Source organism: Grammomys surdaster, unplaced genomic scaffold (assembly GCF_004785775.1).
Source record: "Grammomys surdaster isolate TR1022 unplaced genomic scaffold, NIH_TR_1.0 693, whole genome shotgun sequence".
NCBI classification, from domain to species: Eukaryota; Metazoa; Chordata; class Mammalia; order Rodentia; family Muridae; genus Grammomys; species Grammomys surdaster.
The window spans coordinates 341,769-355,728 of record NW_021605112.1 but is presented as its reverse complement, the minus strand read 5'-3'; the positions used below and the strand labels follow the sequence as shown (position 1 = coordinate 355,728).

Here is a 13,960-nt window from a genome sequence, read left to right as displayed (position 1 = left end):
TACTCCATGTATTCTTATTCTTAAAACAAAGCAAGGTGACTGTTTTGAAGGGGCTGCTACATACTCTGCCAGCATGTGATGCTAGAATCTGGATTGTGCTTTCTGCCCCGTACGTGCTCCCTCTACTCCTCTCACAGAGACAGCTGTTCTAAGGGGACTGAGTCTTCAGCAGCTGCCTTGCAGGAGCCACACTAACCTAAGTGAATTTCCATGAGAGGGTGTCCTGTCTTGTGTCACCTGGCTGCTCTGAGTCTTTCCTGGACATCAGAGAGCCTGGCTGCAGGATCTTGCTGTGAACTCACCGCCAATCCCCATCCCCATGCTAAAAGGTAAAAGAAGAGGCTTGCTTTTCTGTCACAGGGACCCTGATGCTCTACCAAGATCCCTCTATCCAGTCTTCTCTGGTGCTGTGGCCTCAACTTTCCTGGGAATCACAACATAGGATGTGTCCTCTTTGTCTCTGTCTGTTTATGGCAATATGAGTCTTCAAATAAACTCCGATTCCCCAGTAATCTTTCTCATTGTCTTCTTGAACCTCCACGCTTATCTAAAACCTAGCAATTCTGCTTTAAAAGTGTTGAATTTTGGTCTGTTGCTCTGAATTATAAACTTCAACATAAAAGCAAACCAAGCCAAACCAAAGTAAAGTCTTCCTGTGTAACGTGCCTGACCTCAGATGCACAGAAATCTACCTGTCTTTGCCTCCTGAGTGCTGGGATTGCATTAAAACCATCATGACAGGATCTATTAATCTCAATTATACTTTATTATAGCCACGTCGAAAGGAAGACAAAACAGATATCACATTGGATTCAGCTTAGATTCCAGAAAACAGGTCCTAGAAACATTCTATTATTTACATTTCACAACACAACAGACGGGAAGATTATTGGTATCATTATCATCACTATCATTCACTGTAAAATGGAAAATCATAGAATTTAACTTATTGATAAAATGTAACTAAACAACAAATACCCTCTCAAAAAATAAGTGTGAGATCAAAAAAGTTAATTCACAGATATCTACAAAATATTAGAGTAGCCTTAATGGCAGTTCTCAGGACCTAACAGTAAGACATGAGGAGGGTTCCATCTTAGTTCTCCCAGACACCCAGTGCTGTATGGAGCACCAGTATAGCACATCTCACCAGTAATTAGAACAAATATCAACTACTGAGTGTACAGTGGATGCTTCATGCATACTGAACTTCTCTTACTAAAAATTACATAATTCATTTTCCATTTATGTATGTGTTTAGTCCTGTGTGTCCTGTAGCATGTGTATGGAGGCATAGAATAATCTGTAAGAGTTGGCTGCCTCCTTCTATCTTGTGGGTCTGAATGACTGAACACAAGTCATCAGACTTGAAGAAAAGGGTTTTTATGCTTGGAGCCTTCTAAAGATCCCAGATTTATTTTCTTGAAATGACCTACTGTGTAGGTGCACTATTTACTCCAAAATTGTAAAACAAAAGGGGAGGAGGGGAGGTAGGGAGCAGCTTTACAGGATGTTGTTCGAGGTAACACTGCTATGTGCAGAGTTAGGTCATGTGATGTTTTTCTCGAAACTGTCTTATGAGAGGATGTTTATGCTGAAGCAGACACATGGGAAGATGTTTTGCTGAGAACAGACACATGGTGGTTTTCTGGAAGCTGCCTGAAAAAAGGGCATGTAGTGTTTTGCTGGAGACGATATTTGGGAAGATGCATAATGTTTGGAAAGGGTATAAGTATAACCTAACAGACAGTGGACATCTGTGGCACTGGTTTGCCTTGTGACTCTTTGCTGGTCTTTGCTGGTCTTAGGGCGATTGGCAGAGACTCACCATTTCTTCTGGATTGAACTGCCATTGCTGATTTGGAATGGTGTTTGCAAGTGGATTGAGCTACCACTGTTGATTTCTGTGATTTGAACTGCTGATATCCAGACAGCACAGACTAGATTCACCTCAAAGAAGTATTTCTAAACAGGTCCACATCCTCCTGTGCTCTGTTAACATTTCCTTTTCATACTCTGGGGGGCGATGGGCTAGAGGGGATTTTAAAGCATTTAAGAACCCACTTTAGGTTTGAAAAGTCTAAGCCTACAAAACAGCCTTAATGGGTACCATTTGAAATACTTCCTTCCTATTTGATGAAGCACAAGCATTGTCGCTAAACTGACCTTCTGGTAAGGGTCCATTCCTTAGATATAGACACCTACATATCATTTTCAAAACTACTAGACAAGCTGGAGAAGCACTTTCTTTTATCTTTTCTTAGGGACAGAAAGAATGGGGTTGTGGAGACCTGGCAAAGCTGAGGCAAGAAGCTCCATGATGGAGCATCTTCTCAGCATGCATGAGGACCTGGATTCTATATTTGGCACCACAAACTAGGTAGATCTATCAGAAAGAACTAAGGTTTGAAGACTTTAAAGAATGGGGCAGAATATAGTCTAATGCTGCAGACTTTGCTTCAGTTTCAGTGTACTTTTATATACAAATATTTTTAAAAAGCAACAATTCAAGAAATGTTATTTGAGTTTAGAAAGACATGTAAATACATGCTAGTAAGTATACACTAAATATTAACAGAGCAGCCCTTCCCAGAACTTTCTCAAGACAGAAAAATTTAAATACAATTGACTGAGATTTACTATAGGTTATGTCTGGTAAATCATGAAAGCAAGACACAAGGCCATATCCAGATTCAGGATACGTTGTGAAAAATACGCAGCATGTGCTTTCACCAGAATGAATCTACAGCTATAGTCCAACATCCAACAAGAATAAGCAACTCTTATAAATTGAATGTGAATGTTTCTCCCATGAGGCATGAAATCACATCCAAGAACAATCAAGGGAACAGAACCCTTTTGAGGTAAAAGTCCCTCTGCCTTTATTCCCCTTCTGGGGCCTCTGTCACAGGTCCCCAAGGCATTGTTCACTATCATGTGTCACTTTTTTTTTTTTTTTTTTACTGTGTTCCAACAGAGGTAGGGAGATCAGAGGAACTACTTCACCTAAGGAGAAAAGAGCTGTTTCTTTGGGAGTATGGGAAATGATGACGCATTATAGCATTGTAAACAGAGAAAGAACTGGATCAAGGAAATGAGTCTATAGTGGTTTGTATTTAGAAAGGAAGGTCATTAAAATGGAAGGGCCAAAACTAGAAAAAATAGAGATGACTTTGGAGCTCAGGCACATGAGATAGACCAGACATGGGGGCGCTGTACAGATATAAGTGAGGGTTTAAGAGGGTGGCCTGCATACTGTCATTGGCTCTGAATATTCCATAGGATTAAAATATGAATAGACTGTATTAGGGAAGGAAGGATCATAGAATTTATAGATGAAAGCTTCATAGGTAGAAACACCATAAAACAAGAGAGTGCAAGATTCCTAGTCCAGGAAAACTCCAATATGACTGGGAAGACCAGGCAGAGAGAGGGCCAAGATACTGAAATTATGGGTGATGTAACACTTATCAGAGGCATTGTATACAGACCTATTCCTCATGCCTATAACCCGGTAGTCATATTTAAGCTGATAAGTTTCATGTTGTATATCATCATAATCAAATTTGACATTTGAGAGCATTTCATTCATTGAACAAAGTTGGGGTGCAGCATGTGGTCCATCATTTAATCCCAAGAGCCAGGCATCACTTCTAGACATGTCTACTTCCTAGTAATGCTTCTCTGAGCTGAAAGTTGGATATCCAAGGACACCAAAACAAAAGATCTCAGAAATTTACACATTCCTTCTGTAGGAATTTGTATGTTGTATTTGTCTTTTCTCTTTAATGACAATGCTTGTCTTCTTTATTTTTTTTCATGTAAAGTCACATGAACTGCAGAAAAATGAGACAGATTAGTTAAAAGTCACATGAAAGACAAGGCATAGCCTTATTTGTAACTTAAGAAACTGAAGCAAGATGGGAAAGAGAGAAGAAATGTGAAGAAGCCTTGTTTAAAGTCAACTCAAGGAGAGGCAGAGTGCTGTGCATAGTGGGAGAAGTAACATGAAACATGAGACTTAGCAGAGAAATAAACTCTGGAAGACACTGAGAGGAGAGGGACTCACGGTGCTGTGGTTTCTTTTTACCTCAGTATTACTGGACATTCATGAACTTTGAAATGATGAAAGTTTACAGCAGTAAATACAAGTGAGGGATTAAACCATTAAAGCCCAACCATTCTCCAGATGAGGGGAAGATTTGGAAAGTCTGATATAGGATGGGATAAATGATGCTTTCTCATCATATACAATGACATCACAGGGACACACTATCTGCTCTCCTGAGTCCCTCTACCCACATTCAGAATCCTTACTCTCTTCCACATACAGCTCAGCCACACCTAGAGCCACACAATGAATCACAGAATTTGTCTTCTCTCACCTTGAAATGCTTGTAGCATGCTGTTCAGAGCCAGAGCTTGAAATGTTCTTTTTGGGATTATTTGGGGCTGTTACAGTCTCAAGGTCTGACTCCTAGGGATATTGCCCTCCACATCTCAAACCTTTGACCTTTGACCTTTGACACCACTGACTCCCTACCATTCTAACCACAGATATCCTTGAATTGTCCTGAGAATTTTGAAAAGGAAAAAGAAGATAGACTACTAACTCTAGAGAATGGCACACTCATGACCCTGCCCAGTTACTTGCTGTGTGGTGTTGGGAAAGTCTTGATTCCTAGAAGCATAGAAGTACCTCACCTTATAGTCAAACAACATTTTCTACTTTCTCTCCTAGAATCTTTTGAAATGATGAATTAGTGAATATTAAAATAAATGAAACTAAAGTAGCAAAGAAAAAAAATAATGGGCTGGGAATGGTGTTACATGTACTTAGGAACAGAGACATAAGGATTTCTGAGTTCAAGTCCAACCTGGTCTACAAAGTGAGTTCCAGGACAGCCAAGACTACACAGAAACCCTGGCTGGAAAAACAACAACAACAACAAAAAACCAAATCAAACAGAATAAATAAATAAATAAATAAATAAGCAAAGAAAGAAAGACACAGCATAAAGAAACATAGAAGCAAACAAAGAAACAAAGGAAAAAACAAAGACACAAAGGAAAGAATGAAAGATGAGTTTCTAAGACCATGGTTTAATAGTCACAGAGTGTGGGTGGAAAGCCATCTGAGGAAAGCCTAGACTTCAAATGAGGTCAATTTTGTCAATGAGGACACTGTCTGCCAGCATCTGCTTCAAGTTCTCTTGTTAAGATGACAAAATTTGGAAAAGGAGACAGGAAAACCACGCTTAGGCTGACATACGTTCGGATGGAGCCTGATGCTGACAGCTGGGATGTAACACTTTACATACAAGGGTGAGGCATTCCACAGTCTTGTGATGTATGTGGTTCACCTGCAGCCATTGTTTCACTGCTAAAATATTGTGCCCACAGAGTCAAGTATCTCTTTTTTAAAAAAAATCTAAATACGACCACAAAAGAAATCTGAATCCCCTCTATCCCCAGGAGAAATGCACAAACACACAGGAATTATTCCCACTATATAACTCTGTGAATGTTGCAGACACAGAGGACATACCCTACATATGATGAGTCCACAAATAAAGCACTTGTTAAGTGTAGATGCACAGCTAGATACAAACCTATGACGTGGACAGAATGATGAATCCACAAGGAGTCTGAAAGCACCTGTAGCTCCATTTGCTTCAGCCCACTACTGATCCTAGCTTTATAACTCTCCATAATTCAGTCCCCTAAAACAGAATCTAATCTGTTCTTAATAGTTACAAAATGCCAAGACTCAGCCTTTCTCCTCCCTCTCTGTCCTCTTCCTAGAACTTCAGAATAGTATTATGTGTAAATTCTGCAAAACCCCAGAGATATTTATTCTAGTTAAATATCAAATAATTCTCACCACACAATAGGGCTATCCTTCCCTATCCCAGACATACCTTCTCAGAACATTATTCACATTCTAGGGAGAAGGAGAAAACACAGTTAATATGCTCTTGTTTTTGCAAATCCTGGTCACACTCTTACTGGCCACAGAGACAAAGTCAAAAGATAATCACATCAGTCACCTAGTCTCCAGAACATAAAATATATATGATCAATGGTTCTTTTTTTGACTCTTTTTTTGTTTTATACTACCAGACACTGGAGACCAAAGATGAAGAAACAATAGTTTGAAAGCAAACATAGGTTTTGAGGTGCTTACTGATAAACACATTAACATAAGACCTTTCTCCTGCTACATGTTAGGTATGTATTATCTTACTTCCAATTCATATGTATGAGAAGCTGAATTCTAAATTATTTTAGTCATTTAAACATGATTTGGTATACTAATATTGAGGAAGTCAAAATGACCAGAAACTTAGGACACTAATACTTAAAACCAACTAACCAGATCTCTCCTAATTCCATCTGCTTCATCCCTCCACTTCTATTTTCCTTCTCTTTATGAATTGTCCTGGCTGGAAAGAAGTTGATCTAAAGAGATATGTGTGTCTCTCAATTTGACTATTAAACTGTTGAAACAAAGACTCCAGAGAAATGAGGATATCTTCAGGATCTCATATTCCTCTATCCAGAGGAAGGGTTGGTCTCCTCAAAAGATTTCAAACAGTTGTAATGGCTTGTCTTACCACCTTAAAGTATGACAATGTGACACAGATGATGATGGGAGGATGATGGACAGGACCACACCTTGACTTGGACTACACATACGTGCATATTCTTGGCTCTCTATTTAAACTTTGATCTCACTTAGGGAATCTGAAGATGAGTAAGGGGTTTTTAAAATCTTTGTTTTTCTTCCAAATGTGGCTCAATTTACTAAATCTTCTTCTAATATTAATTTGGATCTTTTATATTGGCTTACTGAGGCCAGATATCAAGACCTGACTGAGTAGGTCCACTTTGATATGTTAAATAGACATCTCAGTTCTCCATTTGTTCAGGGTTTGAGACCTATGTCAAAATTCTTTTATGTCTGGGTTCCACTGGATGTTGGTAGCTTTATGTAAGGTTATATTCTTAAAGAACTGTGACCATCCCTTTGTCCTCAAAGTTAAGAATTACCAGTAGCTCCTTGAGTATGGGTGAGCTTCCTAAGCAAGTCTACTTTCATACTTGAATTTGGCTTGCACAGTTCTTGGGTTTTGTGTCAAAGCCAATCTTAGTTCACATGTGCTGCTGCTAAGCTGTGTCCAGAAGACAGTGTTTTCCTTGTAGTCATCCATCACATCTGGCTCTTTCTGTCCCTTCTTCTGCAATGATCCCTGGGCCTTTTTATTAGTGGTGCAGTATCTATGTTCTATTTAGGGCTGGACATTATGCAGTCTCTTGAACTCTTCACCTTTCTGGTTGTGGATCTCACTCTGTACTCCTGCTGTCCTGCAGCTGACTACATAGACCAGGCTGACCTTGAACCCACATAAGCTTCATTTCCTTCTGCATCCCAAATGCTAGAATTAAAGGGATGAACCAGCAAATCTGCATCTAGATCAGGAAGATATAGTTCTTTTGTTTGTGTGTTTGTTTGTTTGTTTGTTTCCATACCTCAGACCCTCTCAAGTCCTGGGAACACAGGATACCACACATGGATTTATTTTATATAACACAAATCAGCAAAGTCCCATAGTGAAAGAAATTCTATAGTAGAACTAATTATTCTAGTTATAGCTGAATTCAGATGCTCAAAATTGTCCTGTTGAAGACTGTCCTCAGTATGTTCATGTACACTGAATCATTATTATAGTAGATAAAATAGTGAGACAGTCAGAGAACTAATCAGCAGATGAATAGATAAAAATGATTATATAATCAGTATATATGTTAAAATATTAGGCATCTAAGACCAAGAAGTCTTGTCATTTGTGGTAACTTGTTTCAACTTAGAGAATTTGTTATACTCGCCCAGCTGGAAATAGAAAAAAAAACACTACATGATATTTTTGAAATATGTATCATGTACACATTTGATATCACAACAGTAAAAATTACATGGGGGGGTCATCAGGGGCTTGAGGCAGAAAAAAATGAGTAGATTCATTAGTCAAGAGATAAGATTTCATGGTTATGAAGTATCTTGGCTGAACTTTGTATGCAAACTAGCTCATTTTAGACATAGATTCATAATTCTATCTAATATGAACATTTTCAGTTATAATTAAATCAGCACAATGGAAATAAATCAAGTAAAGGAATATGAATAATTTCTAGAACTAGCAAGATCTAGAACAAGCAAGATTGTCAATTTAAATTAAAGAAACAAATTCTTACAGAGATATTCATCACCAGAATATGACTTTGAAATAAATTATTTTAAAATGTGATAGAGATCAAATACACTACAAACTTTATACCTCCATAGATAAAGAAGACATACCTTTCTTTCCTCTTTTTGTTTTTTTTTTCAAGACAGGGTTTCTCTGTGTAGCCCTGGCTGTCCTGGAACTTACTCTGTAGACGAGGATGGCCTTAGAACTCAGAAATCCACCTGCCTCTGCCTCCCAAGTGCTGGGATTAAAGGCGTGCACCACCACTACCCGGCGAGAAGACACCTTTCATATCAGTAACTGGAAGACAGAGTCAGAGAAAATTCTCCGAGTTCCTGGATGGAACCCCCACCAACAGCATCCCGTTCCACTAGAATCAGAGGCAGTGGGAGGAAAAGTCTCAAATCATCACATGGAGAAACAACCTCTACTACTTTTAAATTCTGGTGAAGTGACTAACTTGATGGTTGAAAATGTGCTGCATGCATGTTCATCAATACAGCAGAGTAATAAATACCTATGATGCAAAGATGTCCAAGGATCAGCTTCTGCATTGCATGGTTATTAATAAACCAATAAAATACAATCTCCCCTTGGCAATCATGCATGCAGCAGTTCCTCCTGCCTCTGAACCTGATTCAGAAAAGAGTTCAGAAGGATCTCCCTGTCATCACCAGGAAGAACACAGCAGCAGAGAGGGAGGGCAATGGCTTCCTGTCCCCTGACTCTCAGACACTGAGATCTCATGTAGCCTCACCTGCAGCATTTCCACGGTTGAGAGCTCCAACTGATGTTCCACATCTGAGATGAGATCTTTCACCCACCGCCTTTGCTGCTCCAGCTCATCTTCAGACTCTTTCAGCCTTTTAACAACATCCTCCTTCTCTTTCTTCAGCTCCTGTAGCTCCTCATTCTCCCTGGAGTCCAGCAAATCTCTCAGTCCTTTAAACTCCATCTGAACATTTTCTATATCCCTCTGTATTTGATGCTTTAAGGGTAAGAAGAGGGAGAGGAATTCAATCTGTCAAAATGGGACCAAGAGACAGAGAAAAACTGCTCTGGGTAGGGAGCTTTCACAGGGAATTGAGCTTGGGAAAGGGAAGGGATTCTTAGGGAAGCATGTGTCTTCTTTTTAATGTCTATTCAGGACATTTCAAAACAAAGATCTTAGGTCATCTCTACCAAGGACACCAGATCCAAAGCAGGATGGCTGGGTGAGACTCAGTTTTCATACAGGGGCCCTTTTGTCGATTGGTTTTAATGCTATTTGTATTAATTCGGCTCCTGAAATCACACAGGAACTGCAGTCTGCGTTGAGTTCCCTGACCCCTGTTGGCTCTGATTGAGAAAGTTGCCACAGGCTAATGGCTGGGCAGGGAGGCAGAGGCAGGACTTTGAGGATTCCTAGGCAAGAAGCGCAGAGGAAAGAGGAAGAGGGGATCCAACCATGACAAGGGCATAGACAGACCAAGCCAGGAAAGTGCAGGGGTGTGTGTGAGATGGCTGAAATATAGGTGTAAAGGGGAAAGCACCCCTAACGGGGCTGCCCAGTAGGGTCCAGGGCAGCAAAGCTAAAATATAGATTTAGTAAATGTTAATTCAGGAATATCGGAGGGGAGTGTGCTAGCCATGTGGAGGTTCAGGAATGGCCCAACCATTGAATTAGTTAAGGCATATTAGAATATAAAGGTTGCTTGAGGTCCGGAACACTGGGGCAGGTGGCAAGAAGTGCGCATGTACAGACAGGGAGCATAGGGTGGATTTAGTAGTTTACTGCCTCAGAATCCCTGAAACACTTTTCCCATTTACAATAATCCTCATTCCTCCTATGAATCGCCGTGGGATGCCAAACATCAGGAACAAATGTGTGGCTTGGTCCCAAGCCTATTCCTAACAATTGGAGTTTCAGAAGCCACCAAGGGAGCCATTCTGACCAACCCTCCTTGGTGCCAGCTCCTCACAGAGCCCAGCTCAGCTGTGATACACTTATTCTGCATCTTCAGCTCCAGGGGAACCATTAGGGAGGAGTAATCAACCTCTTGGCCTCATCAACTCCCAGAAAGTTAAGACCCCAGGAGCTTCTTGTCCAAGTCCCTCCTGGGCATCAGGCTGACTCCCTTAGGAAGGGTCCCCACTTGCCTCCCAGTCAGCTCTCTGCCGTTGAAGGTCATCCTGCCGTTCATCACATCTTTTCTCATTTTCCATCAGCATCTGCAGAGCTTCCTGCAGCTTCTCCTGTGAGAAAGGAATTGTAGCAGAGTCAAGTTGTGTGATTAGTGGGACTGCTGTTCCTAAGCAAAGGCCAAGAAACTTCTGGAAATACAGGGAGCCTAAGACTGTTCTCTTTTTAAAAACTTGTGTCAATATTTATGTACATAAAACATGTAAACCTTAAGTCTAGGTCTCAATCAATACTTGTATTTATACATACATAACCCCCATTTAAATAAAGACACAGAAATCTCTGTTAGTCCATCATCCCACCAAGTATACACCTTTTACTTTTCTTCCAGAATCATAGAACCAGGACACTTTTGTTAGTTTTCTGATTTTTCACAAAAGTATATACATATATCATATGCCCCCTCAATGTCCTATTTGATACCTGTAAATTCTTTTCTTTTCATCAATGGATCTTGCTATGTAGCTGTGGCTGGCCTAGAATCCCTATTTAGACAAACAGACTTCTGAAATTCAGAGACCCACTAGCATCAGCTGCCAGAGCTGTGGAATTGAAGCAGACATCGCCACACTGGCCGTGTTCACTTTCCCTTTTCTTTTCCTCTTTTTAAGTGTGTTTTTTTTTTGTAGTTAAGATATGTTTCTTTCACTGAAAATAGATTTTTTAATGCAGTATATGTTAAAGGCATCTTGTTTAAAAAGATTTTTATCTATGTATATGAGCTCTGTTTACATGTATGCCTGCATGACAGAAGAGGGCATGATATAACATTATAGATGGTTGAGCCATCATGTGGCTGCTGGGAACTGAACTCAAGACCCCTGGAGGAGCATCCAATGCTCTTAATTGCTAAGCTGTCATTACAGTCCCTTGCAATATTTCTAAGGTTTCTCCTCCCATTACTCTTCCCAGTACCTCCTCACCATCCTTCCCACCCAATTCCACACCCCTTGTGTCTCTTGCGGGAAAATACAAAGGCATACAAGGAATAATAACAGAATAAAAATAAATAAATAAATACCTTGTCTCATTGATACAACACTCAGTCCCCACAGAAGAAATTCTTATCATTCTTTGCCTGTGAAGTATTTGAAAATATATACTGTTTTTTTAGGAAAAATATTTCTAAAACTGTCTAGAAATAGATGTAAATATCCATACTGGTAAGTCAAAAATGATAAGCCCACTGCTAACTTATAATAAAATTAGGGCCATAGAAAACCTTTTCTTTAAAATCATTCATAAAACAAGCAAACTTATTTTATCACCCCTATTCATCACAGCAGGACAAGTACTTGGAATAAATGGAAATTGAAAAAATGAAATAAAAGGCATGCAACTAAGAGCTGCTCTACAGATGGAAAAAAAAAGCCAATGAGCTCAGTAAAGATGCAAGGTATCACATATAGAAAAGTCTCAAATAGTGAGTAATTTGGAAAGGAAATGAAGAAGCTGGGCTTGGTGGTACAGGCCTCTAGATCCAGTTTCTTGGGAATGTTGAGGGCAGAGGATGACGAGTTCAAAGCTATTATAACTCTATAGAAAACAATGATAAATTGGGAACAAAGGGAAAGTTCCAGAGGGATCCCTGTGAGGCAAGAGCACTGCCTATTCCTGTAGAGATCCAGGGCTCCATTCCCAGCCCACATAGCTCTCACAGCCCCTCTAACTTCAGTTTCAGTGGATCTGTCAACCTCTTCCAGCTCCTGCAAGTATGACATGCCTACGGTGCAGAGGTATGCATGCAGACAAATACTTATTTACATAAGATGAAAATAAATGAATAATTTTAGGAAAAGAAATAAGAAGAATAATTATGTTTATGAAGTCGTCAAAACTAAGAATGAACAGAATAGGGAAATAATCACTGTAAGATGCAATATCTGCTTACAAAACTATGATTGTATTTTCAACTTAAATTCACCAGAGCAAGGACAGTGTTTTCTTATAAATTTCTCCAAACTCTTGCACCCTAAAATTGTTCTCACATCTTCAGCCACCAACCTAGAGACCCAAAACCTATGGAGAGGAGCAAATGGAGGCCAAAGAATTCCTGATAATTCAGTCACTAAGCTGGTCCTCTGGTGAATCAGGAGGGAAATGAAAGTTCAAACTTTGAAGATTGGAACTGAGAAAGAGGAACTTTTAGCAAACTACTAACCAACGGGGTGATACCTCATCACTAACTGGGGTTTTACCACCAGAAGGAATCAGTCTCCTTAGGTTAGCTCTACCTTCCAGGAGCTTGGGACATTTTTCAGATCTGCCGGACTTGTTATGTCACTTGTTCAAGCTCATGATACAATCAACCAAAAATTCCCAACCCTCTGGAAATCTGCCAGTGATGGAAAGAAAGCCTTCCCTGTGGCTTCTCCTGCACCTGACCTCCTGGCTGGGTGTTGCCTGGGTGGCAGGTGTGGTCCAAAGGGAAGGACAAACAAGGCTAGGGACAGAAAGCTGCAGTGTTCCTCTGAGGTTGGAGCTGAACTCTTGCAGGATGAGAACAGGAAGGAAGTTGCAGTTCAGGGAAGCTGCCACACAGAAAGATTTCCCACCCAGCAGGGACAGGATGGGGAGGAGTCATGTGCAGAGCCATGCAGAAACACCTCACCACACTCCCAGCAGATAGAGTAGTGAGCTGCAGAGGGCTCTCCAGCTGCCCCATGGTCTCCTCCAGATTATGTGTTATGTAGCTGAACAGACCTAGTCCTTTCACAGTGATGACCTGACCCATCGATTCATTTCCCCCCTTCCAAGAGTCCCTCACCAGAATGTCTCATGAGGTCCCATTTGATTTAGGATTTGTATTAAAGACCTGTAATATTGATGCAACAGTCCCTGAGTAGAAGTTGGAAATCTGTAGGGATATGAATGGGTTTCTATGTGCTTAGTGTTCTCCAGCATTATGGAGCCCTGTAATGCTCCTTCATCACTGTACAGAACCAAGTGTGCAGACACTCACAAGTCGTCTGACTCTTTACTCTTCTATTGTTGTGATAAACACCATGACTGGGACAAGTTATAAGGAGAGTGTGTGAATTGGGGCTCACAGATTCAGTGGGTTAGAGTTCATGACCACCACACTGGGGAGCATGGCAGCAGGCAGGGAGACATGGTGCTGGAGCAGGAAGTGGGAAGTCACAACTTGAGACACAAACGTCACAAATCAGAGAAAGAATGGAGGTGGTGGTCAGAATCTATTGAGTCCTGAAAGCTTGCACCAATGCCATACTTTCTCTAATAATGCCACACCTCCTAATCTTTGCTGAACAGTGTCCTGCTGCAAACTGAGTATTCAAAGATATTAGCCTCTGGGGCCATTTTTATTCAAATCAGTCCAGGATCCCACTGCTTTGCAGCTGGCTGCATGAGGATCAGGAGCTCAAAGGTCATCTTCAGCTGTAGTGACTGACATCAGGGCAGCACAGGAAATATACAAAACTTTCCAAAGAGAAAAGAAAAGGGGGAAGAAAGGGAGGAAGAAAGGGAGAAAGAGAGAGAGAGAGAGAGAGAGAGAGAGAAAGAG

General features: G+C 40.5%; 1 pseudogene; it reads right to left on the bottom strand.

Moving 5' to 3' along the window:
* Positions 1 to 2,984: 2,984 nt before the first annotated feature.
* On the bottom strand, positions 2,985 to 10,504 carry LOC114633562 (annotated as a pseudogene).
* Positions 10,505 to 13,960: the final 3,456 nt, after the last annotated feature.